We start from the raw sequence: 14,875 nt of genomic DNA on the forward strand, positions 1-14,875 counted from the left end.
GTGCTCCCTAATGAAATTAATGTACACAGGTGATTCGTGTGAAGCTCATTATTTAAGGAATGTTTGAGTGCTGTTCGAAAAGGTGATAGGGGAGACTTTGGCTACATTTAAAAAGCAACACTGCATCCTTTTCAGGATGTCATTCCGCTTGTGCGTTTCTGGATGCGGTCATTCCCTGGCGCCAGCAGACGGCTACAATAGTTCCCTCTCGTGTTTGGGCATTCAGCACGCTGAGGCAGCTTTTGTGAATAGTTCATGTTCCCATTGCGGGAATATGACTATGGCAGCGCTTAGATCTAGACTCACTTACCTCAAGGGAGGTGCAGTCCCCTCGCCTATGCCCCGATCTAGTGTCTATTCTGGACCTCAGAATAGATCTACTTCTGTGCATGGCAAGGGTGATCTGAGGATCACCGTGAGGGCTTCCCCGCCGAGACAAACTCCATGGAGCCTCCAAAAGAGCATGCTGGTCCTTCACATGGACAACCAGTCATGTCTTTTGGAGCTCCTCCTGACGACCAGATGTCGGTTGCAGCATCGGAGGGGGAGCTTCAGATTCGGCTGTGTTACCCCCTTCGGGGAGTGTAGCGTTGCCCGAGTCCGATCCAGAATGGGCGGCTATGCTTTCCCGGGCCGCCGAGAAGGTCGGGCTTGCGTGGAACCCTCCACCACATCTCGAACCTTCCCGGTTGGATGATTGGTTTGGTACCATTCTTTCCGGAAGTGCATGAGGAGCTACCAGAAGCGGTAGTTGACACCATCACTTCAGCTACAAGGCGCCTCTATGCGTCGAAGTGGAACCTGTTTGTTGAGGGGTGTTCTTCTCATGAGGAGAACCCCCGAACTTGCTTGATCAGAGCTGTGCTTTCATTCCTGCAAGATGGGTTGGAACGAAGGCTGTCTCCCTCCACCCTTAAAGTGTATGTTGCCGCTATCGCCGCACATCATGATGCAGTTGAAGGTAAGTTGCTGGGAAAGCACGACCTGATCGTCAGGTTCCTGAGGGGAGCGAGGAGACTAAATCGCCTCGCCCACTCTCTATACCCTCTTGCGATTTGTCTCTGGTCCTTTCGGCACTTCAGAGACCACCCTTTGAGCCTTTGCAGTCAGCGGAGTTAAAAATTCTGTCCTGTAAAAGAGTAATCCTGGTTGCATTGGCCTCCATCAAGAGGGTAGGAGACCAGCATGCATTTTCAGTCGACGAATCGTGCCTAGAATTCGGCCCGGCTAACTCTCATGTGATCCTGAGACCCCAGCCCGGATACGTGCCCAAGGTTCCCACCTCTCCCTTCCGGGACCAGGTGGTGAACCTGCAAGCGCTGCCTTCGGAGGAGACAGACCCAGCCCTGGCTTTTCTCTGTCCGGTTCGCGCTCTGTGCCTTTACATGGACAGAGCACAAAGCCTCAGGACCTCAGCTCTTCGTCTGTTACGGAGGCCAGCAGAAGGGAAATTGTTTGCTAAATACAACTTACTCAACATCACATATTTACCTGATATCGCTAGCTTCAATCTAATTAGTTGCTAGCACAAGCAGCTACTAATTCACTTGATTGATTTTCACTTGATTTCACTTGATTGCGCATGCGCATGCGGTTTGCGTTTGTGTTTGTGTTTTTGGAGCTCCGTCGAATTGATTCATAAATCCTTGATTTTCTTCTTTACCACTCATTTATAAACAAGCACTTTCTATTTTTATAGCGTGTGAACTTATCTTCGATACTTTTCCTTATAAAAAACAATCGGATTGCTTTGATTTCGCTACTTAGATCCAACTTTTCGAATCTCCGCTACTAGCCTTTAGCCCGCTAGCATCGCACGCGTGGCCTCTCGCCTATTGATCGTCTCATTTACACCCGTTTCACTGAAAGGATACGGGTTATATCCAGGATTTCAGTCCTAAATTAGTAGTGATGTTGGTAGTATCACTACTAATTTACTGTTCATCTGTTATAATGGCGAATATATCGGATGTGTGTCTAACGTTACCTCTGAGTGCAGGTGACACATTCGAGCTGCTTTCGGTGCTGTTGGAGCTGGAGTCCGTGGAGAAGCAGGTCCGTGGTCTGCTAGAGAGGCAAGCTGAGCTGCGAGATCGGCGTTCAGCGCTTGAAACTTCACGCGCCGATGCCCACAAGTCAGTGGTTAGTAACTTTTTGACTCCGACCTCGTCTACTCCGTGTGCTTCTCTGCACAGGACGCAAGCACCCAGGACGCGATCATCCCTGGCTTCATTCCAGAGCCCTGGGTGATTCCTCAGCGGAAGACATGAGCCAGGACCAGACCAAGAACCTCTCCGCATCTCCCGGTCTTCGAGATCTCCACCCGGAACCGCTTCTCCCCTCTTCGCGAGTCGGAACGAGACAACGCCGTGATCATCGGCAGTTCCATCGTCCGTCATGTCCGTGCTACCTCAGGTAAGGGTAAGGTGCGCACTCACTGCTTTCCTGGTGCTCGTGTTCTAGATGTCGCTGCACATGTTCCCGAGATCCTGAACGGTGACAAGCGCGTCGGAGCTGTTGTGCTGCACGCGGGAGTGAACGACATCATGCAGCGGCAGACGGAGGTCCTGAAGAAGGACTACAGGAGCCTGATCGAGACGGTACGCAGCACATCGCCTGAAGCTACGATCATCTTGTCTGGACCGCTTCCCATGTACCGACAAGGACAGGAAAGGTTCAGTAGATTATTTGCACTAAATGAATGGTTCATATCATTGTGTAATGAACAGAAACTGCTCTTTGTAAATAATTGAAATCTGTTCTGGGAGCGACCTAGGCTCTACCGTGCTGATGGCCTGCACCCCAGCAGAATCGGAGCGGCTGTTCTGTCGGACAAGATCTCCAAGACGTTACACACCATATGACTAGTAAGTCAAAGTCCAAATCACAGTCTTTGCTGTCCCAACTTAATTGATATAAGTAGTGTAGAACATTATTGGAAACTGTGTCTATTCCTCGTTTAGTGAGGCCAAACAATAAATCTACTGTAGGATCTAGAAAAAATCTTATTGTAATTTGTGATAAAGTCCGTGTATGTGGGTGAAGGAAGAAGACAGGGTCGGTGAACTTGGGACGCGCACTTTATTTATAACAATAAAAAAAAAAGAACAAAAGAAAAGGTGCGCTCGTGTGCCTTCACCGTAGTATATCACTACAGCACTTGAATACGAAAACACTCTGCCCGCTGTACCAGCTCTCGCTGTCTGTCTCCAGCTCTCAAGGTTCAGTCAAACGACCACTCTTCCCGTTGCATAAATAGCCCAGTCCATTCAGTCAAACTCTTTCTAATTCGCTCGTTTACTGCGGGTAACGGCTGCGGGGCGCGTGCGAGTCCCAGGAGCTTCTCTCTCTCGCTCTCTCCTTCCTGGCAGCTTATATGCGGTCTCCACGCCAATCACTGCAATCAGACACAGGTGTTCATCATCTGCACTTGACCTACTTACTCACCGCACAGCTCGCTGACTCGTCTCTCGCTACAGACTTCAGATTGTCACAGCTGACACTCCCACACACGCGCATGCATTAACACACAACCAGCAGCCATGGCACTTTTCAGAGAAAAAGTGCCTGTAAATATTTTTAAATGTATTCCTTTTGTGCGTCGATGTCTTCACATGCCACACGGGAACTACTGACAATTTTATTGTGTGTTAATCAAACTTTAAAATGCTTGTAATTCTGCATATGAATGTCACTTTGGTTTTCTTCTACTTTCATATTTCATGTTTGGTAGCCTCATGATCGTTGTGCTTTGACTGAACTAGTCATACATGGAAATTACAGTAAAATGTATTATTCTATGTGTACAGCCTGTCTAGTTAGAAATGACGAAATTTTATACCCTCATAAACTATGCAAATAAGTTCTCCTGACAAAACAAAGAAGAACTTCTCCCGTTCAAAATGCTCCGAGATGATTTGCCCTCCCCGGGGCGGGGATGGGATTCCCTCAAAAGAGGAACTCGCCTGTTTCTCTCTCTCTTCTCTTCGGTCAAAATTCGGGAAACACCAGCTTCGGACAGGCTTCGGCCACCGTCTCGGGCATGCACCACCGCGTCACTCCCGATCTTTCTTCTCTTTTCTTTACTAAGTGTTATTTTCATATTCGCCTCTCTGTCTACGAGGGAGATGAACTCTGAATCATTTCTTTGGTAACTTCTCGCCGTTGAACCTTTAAAGTTTAAACTTCCCGCGAGTCTGCTTGCCCGGAAAAGACACAAAAGAACACGTCCGCTCCGAAAAAGGACCCACACACACGACTGCGTTCCTCAGCAACACAACGAGAACCATATGCAAGTATTGGTTATGACCTGACGTGATTTCTTGTTGTCTCTCTTAAGGTTACATTTTCTGTGATTGTTGCCATGCTGAGATCATCTAGCTGATCTCTCTCTCTCTTCCTGACCTTTAGTTCATTTCTCTCTCTCTCTCTCTCTCTCTCTCTCTCTCTCTCTATTTCTCTCTCTCTCGTTTTCTCTCCCTCTCTCATCCTATTGTAAATTTGTGTTTGTAATGTTTTCCGTTCTGTCTGTTCTGGTTGTATATACATATATATTATGTGTGAATTGTAGTTCGATGTATTATTACTCCAATTATTAAAACCATTATATTCTTGATTGCTTCTGTCTAAAATGCTCATTTTCACAAAGTCAATGAGATGTTGGTCCTAGCTACAAAAGCTTTTATTATTGACTACGTTGAGTAGTCTAATTTTATAAACACAGGAAAATTAATGTTCACGGCCAGAAAATTTATATTTCTTGGAGTTTATAAGAAGGGATAACTTTGTTGAGGAGTTGATAATTTAATCTTACGGCCGTTTGCTGGACAAACAGTTTGATAGCTAAATTAATTCCATAAAAGGTTATCTCATATAATCGATCTGGAAGTGGACCATTGATATATGAATGAGGAATTATAATTCGTTGTGATGGATCATTCATATATACAATCGATCTATTTTCAGCTCCGATAATTTAACTGTAATATGCAATATATTAATCGTTCATGATTAATTATTAAATTCCCTATATATAATTTGAGCTAATTTAATGTAAGACTCATTGTCGCTACAATTAACTAACTGTATTTTTTCTATGTACATTTCTGAAATGCACTTTCTGTAAAGCTGCTTTGAAACAATATGTATTGTGAAAAGCACTATACAAATAAATTTGAATTGAATTGAATTAATTCGCTAGCCTGTTAGCATGCCATACGTGCGCTCTGTATTTATTTATTTAGGTTGCGCCTTTTACAAATCCATCAAAGCTGTGGTAAGTAGAATCAGTCAACAAACACGGTTAGTCATGTCATCTTCTCCTCTTATTGTGACTTGCACTTCATGTAACATGTATAGTATAGCCTTCTCTGTCTGCACAGGATTTACATGTGATAAATGCAGGGAGATAGTCAGGCTGACGGAGAAGATTTCAGAACTAGATACGCGCATTCAAACTTTAATTGAGGTTAATTGTAAGAGTGCGAGGGCTTTAGATACTGCTTTGGATGCGACTAGCTTAGAGAACACTGTACATTTTTCGGTTCCAGCTGAAGTAGAGCCCGTTCCACAGTGCAATTGGGTGACGGTGAGGCGCTGTAGTCGAGGGACAAAACACCACTCTTCCGTTACGATAACAACAACAAATAGATTCTCCCCACTCAGTGAAACACCCACTGAGAATCCTGTTGAATGTGCCCTAGTTATTGGCGATTCTATTACACGGAACGTGAAAATAGAGACACCAGCCACCATAGTCACATGTTTGCCTGGAGCCAGAGCGCCTGACATCAAAGCAAATTTAAAAGTGCTGGCTAATGCTAATCGTAAATTCTCTAAGATTATTATTCGGCACGTCGGCACTAATGATGTTCGACTTCACCAGTCTGAGATCACTAAAATTAATGTTAAAGAGGTGTGTGAACTCGCAAGTACGATGTCAGGCACTGTAATTTGCTCTGGCCCCCTTCCTGTTCGAAGGAGTGATGAGATAGTTAGCAGATTGTCATCACTCAATGGCTGGTTGTCTAAGTGGTGTCCGCAAAATAATATAGAATTCATAGACAATTGGAAAAGTTTTTGGGGCAGACCTGACCTGTTGAAAAGAGACGGTATTCATCCCTCCTGGGATGCTGCTGCTCTTCTCTCAAGTAATATGGCACATAGTCTTAGAGCTCAAACATGACAATCTGGGTCTCGGGTCAGGTAGCAGGCAAACTGGCTAAACCGACCGTCTGCCAGCTGTCTCACGTCACCAAGGTCAGATAAATCCCATCACATAGAGGCTCTTTCACCTAGATATCATCATACAGAGACTGTGTCTGTTCCCGAATTAGGAAATACAAAAAACTTCCAAACCCATCTAAGGGTAAAAAATTAATTGATGTTCAACAAATAAAAAACAGAAATAATACAAATTAACAAATGATAAAGCTTGGGTTGCTGAATATTCGATCCCTTACTTCAAAAGCACTCATTGTTAATTATATGATTACAGACTACAGGTGCTGGTCATATAATTAGAATATCATCAAAAAGTTGATTTATTTCAGTAATTCCATTTAAAAAGTGAAATTTGGATATTATATTCATTCATTACACACATACTGATATATTTAAAGTGTTCATTCCTTTTCATTTTGATGATTATAACTGACAACTAATGAAAACCCCAAAATTTAGTATCTCAGAAAATTAGAATATTGTGAAAAGGTTCAATATTGAAGACACCTGGTGCCACACTCTAATCAGCTAATTAACTCAAAACACCTGCAACGGCCTTTAAATGGTCTCTCAGTCTAGTTCTGTAGGCTACATAACCATAGGGAAGACTGCTGACTTGGCAGCTGTCCAAAAGACGACCATTGACATCTTGCACAAGGAGGGCAAGACACAAAAGGTAATTGCTAAAGAGGGTGGCTGTTCACAGAGCTCTGTGTCCAAGCACATTAATAGAGAGGCGAAGGGAAGGAAAAGATGTGGTAGAAAAAACTTGTACAAGCAATAGGGATAACCGCACCCTGGAGAGGATTGTGAAACAAAACCCATTAAAAAATGTGGGGGAGATTCACAAAGAGTGGACTGCAACTGGAGTCAGTGCTTTAAGAACCACCACGCACAGATGTATGCAAGACATGGGTTTCAGCTATCGCATTCTTTGTGTCAAAACACTCTTGAACAAAACACAGCGTCAGAAGCGTCTCGCCTGGGCTATAGACAAAAAGGACTGGACTGCTGCTGAGTGGTCCAAAGTTATGTTCTCTGATGAAAGTAAATTTTGCATTTCCTTTGGAAATCAAGGTCCCAGAGTCTGGAGGAAGAGAGGAGAGGAACAGAATGTTGGTTGCGTCCAGTGTAAAGTTTCCACAGTCAGTGATGGTTTGGGGTGCCATGTCATCTGCTGGTGTTGGTCCACTGTGTTTTCTGAGGTCCAAGGTCAACGCAGCCGTCTACCAGGAAGTTTTAGAGCACTTAATTCTTCCTGCTGCTGACCAACTTTATGGAGATGCAGATTTCATTTTCCAACAGGACTTGGCACCTGCACACAGTGCCAAAGCTACCAGTACCTGGTTTAAGGACCATGGTGTCCCTGTTCTTAATTGGCCAGCAAACTCACCTGACCTTAACCCTATAGAAAGTGGAGTCACTGAATTTTGATCTCACCGGTGTGAGTAGAACGGTGAGTGCATGACTTGACCAACTGATAAATTCAACTGTGCTTTCGCGCGTTGGCTGGCGCTGAGCCAGAGACGTATGCGCTCAGCGGAGTCATATCATTCATAACTATTTTTCATCCACGTTTTCATCCACATAATGTTTATTTTAGGTTCCAGACATTTTCATCCACATAATGTTTATTTGAGGTTTCAGACATTTAAATTCACATAAGTACTAAAAACAACAATATATTTAGAGTTTGTAAAATACACACTGAAGTCTATGGAAGCGGCATTAAAATTCCTATCCATTATAATCAGGTGGCACCCATCATGCATAGAGCTCAACTACTGTGATAATTATAAAGGTGTTTATAATGGTGATGTTTATAAAGGTAATGCTATATAAAGCTAACCCATTTGTGAATATTCTGAATAAAAAAGGAAATAAAAGCAGATCATCAGTCATTCAATGGCTGTGGTCACGTGACAAGCAATGACGTGTCACCATGGAAACAATAAAGTTATACGTTCTATTACGGTTGCCTAGAAAAACGCACACTTGTGGGCAACGAATTTAGTAAAAAAGTAAAATACAAATGAATGTTGGGTGAATGATTAAAAAAACAAAGTACAGAAGCAGGGTGGAAACTGAGCCAAACCTGAGACTAAAGCTGACCTCCATTGACTGTGTTCACAGAGGCATGCAAACCCATCACATTAAGCTCATGTTAGTTGTCAGCAACATGTACTTTTAAGTACAATACATTTTAATTTAATCTTTAATTAGAGTTTTTATTTCACTTTTAGATGCAATACATTTTTATTTAATCATTTTTATTTTATTTAGCTCTATGTAAGCAGATAGGGGGCAATAACAACAGCTTTGAGACAGTAATGGGAAGAGAATGACTAGGAACCATGAATGAGAATGGAGAGAGTGTTGCAGCAGCTTGTGCAGACAACAACTTGGTCATTGGTGGGTCAGTATTTCAACACAAGAACATCCATAAAGCCACCTGGGTGTCTGCTGATCACACCACAGAAAACCAGATAGACCACATCTGCATACGTCAGAAATTTAGACACTCTCTGCTGGATGTCAGAGTCAGAAGAGGAGCAGACGCAGGATCTGACCACCACCCCCTCACAGCAAAGATCCAGCTGAAGTTAAAATGCATCAAGCATAGGGAAGAAAGGGTCAAATTCAACACACAGCAATATCAAGATATAGGTACATCTGAACTATACAAAGTGGCACTACACAATCGGTACCAAGCCCTAGAAATAGAAACCCCAAGTAAAGTGGAAGAAATATAGAAAGGTCTGAAAACCTTGTGAAAAAACACATGTAAAGAAGTAGTAGGAAGGAGGAAGACAGACAACAAGCCCTGGATATCCAGGGATACAGATAGCAAAGTGAATGAGAGGAGGAAGAAAAAAGAGGCAGTAAACAGAAGTAAAACCAGAGCGACCAAGGCGGCAGCACAGAAAGAATATGCAATAGCAAAAATAAAGAAGTGAAAAGAAGTGCAAGGAGAGACAAACACAATTTATTGAGGATCTAGCACAACAGGCAGAAGAAGCAGCAGGAAATAACAACCTGAAAGACCTATACCTAACTACAAGAAAGCTCACAGCCAAATTCAGACACGCACAGGCACACATTAAAAACTCACAGGGTGTACTCCTCATAACCAAGGAAGACCAGGTGAAGAGATGGACTAAACACTTCAGAGACCTGCTCAACAGGCAGCCTCCTCAACTGACTGCAGATATTGCAATTGCCCCAAACCCATTGGAGATTAACTGCAATCCCCCCACCAAGATGGAGATTAGAAAAGCCATTAAGGCCTTGAAAGGAGGGAAAGCAGAGGGACCAGACGGGATTCCAGCAGAAGCTCTTAAAGCCGACATTGAAACCTCCACCAACATGCTTCACCAGCTCATGAAAATCATCTGGGAGGAAGAAAATGTCCCAGCTGACTGGAGAGATGGCTACATCGTGAAAATCTCCAAGAAAGGAGACCTCCGGCAGTGCAAAAACTACAGAGGAATAATGCTCCCCTCAACACCTGGGAAGGTGCTCAACCATATCCTGCTCAAGAGGCTCCAGAACGGGGTCGATGAGAAACTGAGGGAAAACCAGGCTGGCTTCAGGAACAACAGATCCTGTGGAGACCAAATTGCCACCCTCAGGATCATTATTGAACAATCAATTCGCCTGTCTATGTGAATTTCATAGATTTTGAAAAAGCCTTTGACAGTGTGGATAGGGAAAGGCTGTGGAAACTGATGGCTCATTATGGGATCCCAACAAAGATCATTAACATCATAAGGAGCACCTACCAAGGGGCGAGATGTCAAGTCCTCCATGAAGGATGTATATCGGAGGCATTTGAGGTCCTGACTGGTGTGAGGCAATGGTGCCTGCTCTCACCCTTTCTTTTCCTCCTTTGCATAGACTGGGTGATGAAAGAAACAACCAACAATACACAAACCGGCATACGGTGGAGCTTGATCCGAGCAGCTAGAAGATCTCGATTTTGCTGATAATCTGGCATTACTATGCCAGTCCTGGATGGAGTTATGGTTGACAAACCTAGCTGAATGGAGAAGTTGTGATGAAGTGTTGGATTGGCTGAAACCACAAGCAGATCTGTCTTGGCAAGGTTGAGTTGAAGGTGGTGGTCCTTCATCCAGCAAGAAATGTCTGCCAGGTAGGCAGAGATGCGAGCAGCTACCATTGGATCATCTGGCTGGAATGAGAGGTAGAGTTGTGTGTCATCAGTGTTGCAGTGATAGGAAAACACATGTTTCTGAATGACAGATCCTGGTGATGACATGTAGATGGAGAAGAGAAGTGGTCCAAGCACTGAGGCACCCCAGCAGCTAGATTTTGCGACTTAGAAACCTCACTCCTCCATGACACTGCAGGACCTACCTGAGAGGTAAGACTTGAACCATTGGAGTGCAGTTCCTGAGATCCCCTTCGTCACGAGGGTTGACTGGAGGATCTAGTGGTTAACTGTGTCAAAAGCAGCAGACAGATCCAGCAAGATGAACACTGAAGATTTGAAAGCTGCTCTTGCCAGTCTCAGTCGAGTGGCCGCTTTTGAAACCAGACTGGTTGTTGTCCAGGAGGTTTTTCTGTTTAAGAAAGAGACTTGGTTGAACACGACTCGTTCAAGTATTTTAGCAATGCATGGAAGAACCGGTCTGTAATTTTCTAAAAGTGCTGGATTTAGAGTGGGTTTCTTCAGCAGTGGGATTATACAAGCCATGGGAAAGGTACCAGTGTGAAGAGAGGGGTTGATGATGTGAGTGTGTGTGGATACAAATAAAGAAAAAATGGCTTGAAGGAGATGAGTGGGGATAGGATCAAGCGGACAAGTAGTAGGGTGATTGGAAAGGATTAGTTTGGAGACTTCTGCCTCAGAGAGCGGAGAGAAGGAGGGGAGAATGTGTATGTTTGCTCTTAAGATGTGTGTATCAGTTTGTGGTGTGGAAAATTGCCTGCTGATGGCTGATGGTGCATTCTGTGTCATGAGCCAGGTTGAAGTTAAGAGTGAGGAGGAAGTGATCTGAGTTGTGCGGATCTGAGGTTCTGACAGTATTTTTGATCAAATACAGCCTTGGTGAGCATAAGACAAAATTGTTGTTATTCCAGCTCATATGGCACAATACGGAAGAAAATGTCTGTTGCTACTTCTGTTTCATTGTGACTTTTAAAAGCACATTCATTAGTTGATGTGTTTTCTAGGTGTAAAACAATTGTTTTTAAGAAATAGAAAGTATATAGTAAATAGTATAGTTTTTGCTATATCGTTTTTGTGACGGATGGAAAACAGAGAATGCTGTTAGAATTTTTTTTTGTACAACAAATACTTTTTGGTTACAAAATAACTAGTAATACTAAGAGTAATACTAAAATTAAGCATACTTAATATATAATTATTTTGTACAGTGGTTTGCAATTGCACATTGCTGCTATTACTATTTTAACTAAAATGTTCTGTTATTAGTAAGCAGAGGCGGTGAATGTAGCTGAGTCGCGGCTGAGGCATAGGTCACTGGTGGGAGCAGTGACTCATGGAAGAGCTGGCCTGGGTAGCGGCACAACATCTCACTACAACAAGGCACAGGGGAAGGACAGGAGATCACTGGTGCAGAAGGAGGTGCGGGCAGCAGTAGAGGAGGAGCGAGCCAGCAGGATGGTTGGAATGCGGCAGCAAGGAGCCTGGACAAGATGGGAGCATGCAGTGGACTGCAAGGTCTCATGGGCAGAGCTGTGGAAAGCAGAACCCCATCGCATACGGTTCCTGATCCAGGCTATCTACGATGTACTACCGAGCCCATCCAACCTTTTCAGCTGGGGATTGGTGGAGTCACCAGCCTGCAACCTCTGCCTGAAGAGGGGGACCCTGTAGCACATCCTCAGTTGCTGTTCGAGGGCACTGGGTGAGGGGCGCTACTGTTGGTGCCATGACATGAAATGAACAATGGGTGGCGAGCACGGTGTGAGCCCATTGAGGTTGGATGCAGAGGGTTTTGCTGGCCAGTCTCTCTGCAGGGCCTACAACATCCTGGGCATCATAGGGGCCAGCAAGCGAAGGGCAATTTAAAGAGGTCACGGAGTCAGCAGAAGTTGCCTCAAGGTGGCTGTGGATTAGGAGAGGAGAACCATGGGTGGGGTAGGGCTACCTGGACACAAGTTGGGGCCTGATCAACCCCAGCTGGGTTGCCTGGGTGAGTGTATGATGCTTGAAAGACCCGAAACACTCCGTGACCCCAGGTAACATCACTGATGATGTTTCCAGGTTGCATCAAGTTGATGTATGTCACAAGTAAACTATTAAGATGTTGAATGTTTTAATATAATGTAAAGCTTACTCACTACATTTTTATGTTGGTAATACTCTGATTTTAATTGAATTTTATAGAATGATCTTTGTACCTCACCCTTAAATACTACATTGAACCACAGCATTATTCTATGCACTGCCAATGTGAATTAAAGTGTAACCATCCAACTCCCCTTTCAGGAAAGCCATTTTATTTTCACAGTGAATATTAGGTAACTTTAAACTTGCACAGCTGATGAAGGCATTTGTTTGTGTTAGAGAGCACTTGATGATATGTGCATCAAGCGTTTTGTTTGTGGAAGAAAATGGAGTTCAATTCATCAACTTGTGGACAGTATAATTTAATGTCAAGGGGCCCATTCTCCACACTCACAGAGCTTCTTGTGGTGACGTGTATTATACTAAGGGTGGATCTCCATCATCAGACCACTGCAAAGTATAACAACAAAAACAACAACAACAAAGACACAACGCAGTGACTGATGTTCCACTTCCTTTTAACCTCCTTCAATTAAAGCCAGGAAAATTCAACACAAACATAAACACGCATCGACACTGCTAATGCAAGACAGCTTAGAAGGCAGCTATCCCAATCTCTTCCTTCTCCCTCACTTGTTTCTTTTTTTCTCACTCCCCTGCTCCCTGGAAGAGATTGGTAATGCCAGAGGCTTCCAAGTGTGACACATACCCATGTGTCCCTCCTCAGAGGGTGGGTTTGTTTGGCCACTGGTGCCCATTGAAACCATGTGGTTTTAGCCACGATGGTAGCAGAGTGTTTCATGCTAATTATTGTCATAAAGCGTCATGAAGAGAGACGGGGTGGATGGTGGCAGAGGGACACAGATTCTGTATCTGGCCTTTAAAAAGGTGATGTGGGCTGCTGTGGAAAACTAAGACCTCCTTGAGAGATGAAGGCGTCAGAATTTTGAGAAACAACTTCTGGGTTAAATCACATTTGCCTCTCCCAAAATGGGATTTTGAAACATGGTCCTTAAAGCAATAGTCCACCCAAAGTTACAAATTAAGTTATAATTGAATCATCATTATGCTGTCATGCCTCAAAATGACAATAAAGCTCTATACAAGTATAAAAGTGGACTCTATTCCTCTCAAGCTATATTATACACCTTATTTTAAATGCAGAAACAATTTTTTTCTGTGAATGTGAGAGACTTCAGATTCTTTAGCCGCTATAGGGAAATAACGTGAAGAATAACAAAGTGAACGGTAAGACTATTTCCACTACAAACCAGTCTATATTTAAGACAATACATTAAAATAACATGTTAAGAAATACCAGTTTGCAATATCAAGCAGCACAACTAGCTGTTCTGTACAACTAAAAATAACTGGAAGCCAGACACATTCAATTTACAAATAGCCTCTTACACACTCATGTTAAAATTAAGATGGAAAGATTTTATGAGAAAGCATCTGCAATTTCTTTTCATATTTTGACATCTATCCTAGCTCTCCTTGGCAAGTTCATGAGAAATTGTCCAGTTTCTTAACAAATCGTTAATTAAAGTCAAATATATTCAATGAATTATCAAGTTCATAAAACCGTTAGTTCATAACTGATCTGGTTCTCACCAACTCTGCAATTGATCTTAACATCCACTCTAGGTGTCCTTGGCATGTTCATGAGAGTTCATATATAAATCAGCAATGCCCAATTCATTACCAAACCAATTGGTTTATTCAGTTCACAAAATCTGTCTGAATAATTTATTTACAAATCAGAATGTTTCAGTTCTCAATTTCAAATCTCTGACTCAGTTACATATCCAATATTTCAATTGGTTTATCACACAATGCCATTATATGGCTTTAAAAGTCTTGCAATACAGAATGTGTGTTGTATTAAATGTTTATGATAATTTTATATACGTACTTTTGCTTCCTTTTTTAAGGCTTGAAAGCTCCAGTTCCTCTTTATTGTAACTGCATAGAAATTAGTGAGCAGAACATTTTTCAGAATTTCACCAGTGATGTTACAAAGAATAAAGTAAGTGATCATTTTTTTGAGTGAACTAGCTACTCCTCATTACTGCTCTCCACACCCCTCTGGCACAGTTGCTACAACTCACTTTCTCTCGTTTTCCCTTCCTCTCCTCTCCTTGTGGCGTCTTGTGAGTAATGACAAATGTTATTACGCTCCCCTTTAGATTATTTTAGCACACACGGCCGAGTAAATCACTATGTTTTCCTAAACCATGGGTCATTTGCCGACCCCATGTTTGAACAGCTGTAATGAACCCTCAGCATTAATAACTTCTCAGGGCTGAGAGAAAGAAACAGAAAAAAAAGAGTGAGACAGAGAGAAAGGATGAGGTGCTAACACTCTGTATGTGT

The 14,875-nt window shown here is 43.1% G+C and overlaps 1 pseudogene; it reads left to right on the forward strand.

The window, feature by feature from the left end:
- Positions 1-444: 444 nt before the first annotated feature.
- On the forward strand, positions 445-12,085 carry LOC143754050 (uncharacterized; annotated as a pseudogene).
- Positions 12,086-14,875: the final 2,790 nt, after the last annotated feature.

This window comes from Siphateles boraxobius, unplaced genomic scaffold, assembly GCF_051911475.1.
Source record: "Siphateles boraxobius isolate OS27281-9 unplaced genomic scaffold, OSU_SipBor_1 29, whole genome shotgun sequence".
In the NCBI taxonomy this organism is placed as follows: Eukaryota; Metazoa; Chordata; class Actinopteri; order Cypriniformes; family Leuciscidae; genus Siphateles; species Siphateles boraxobius.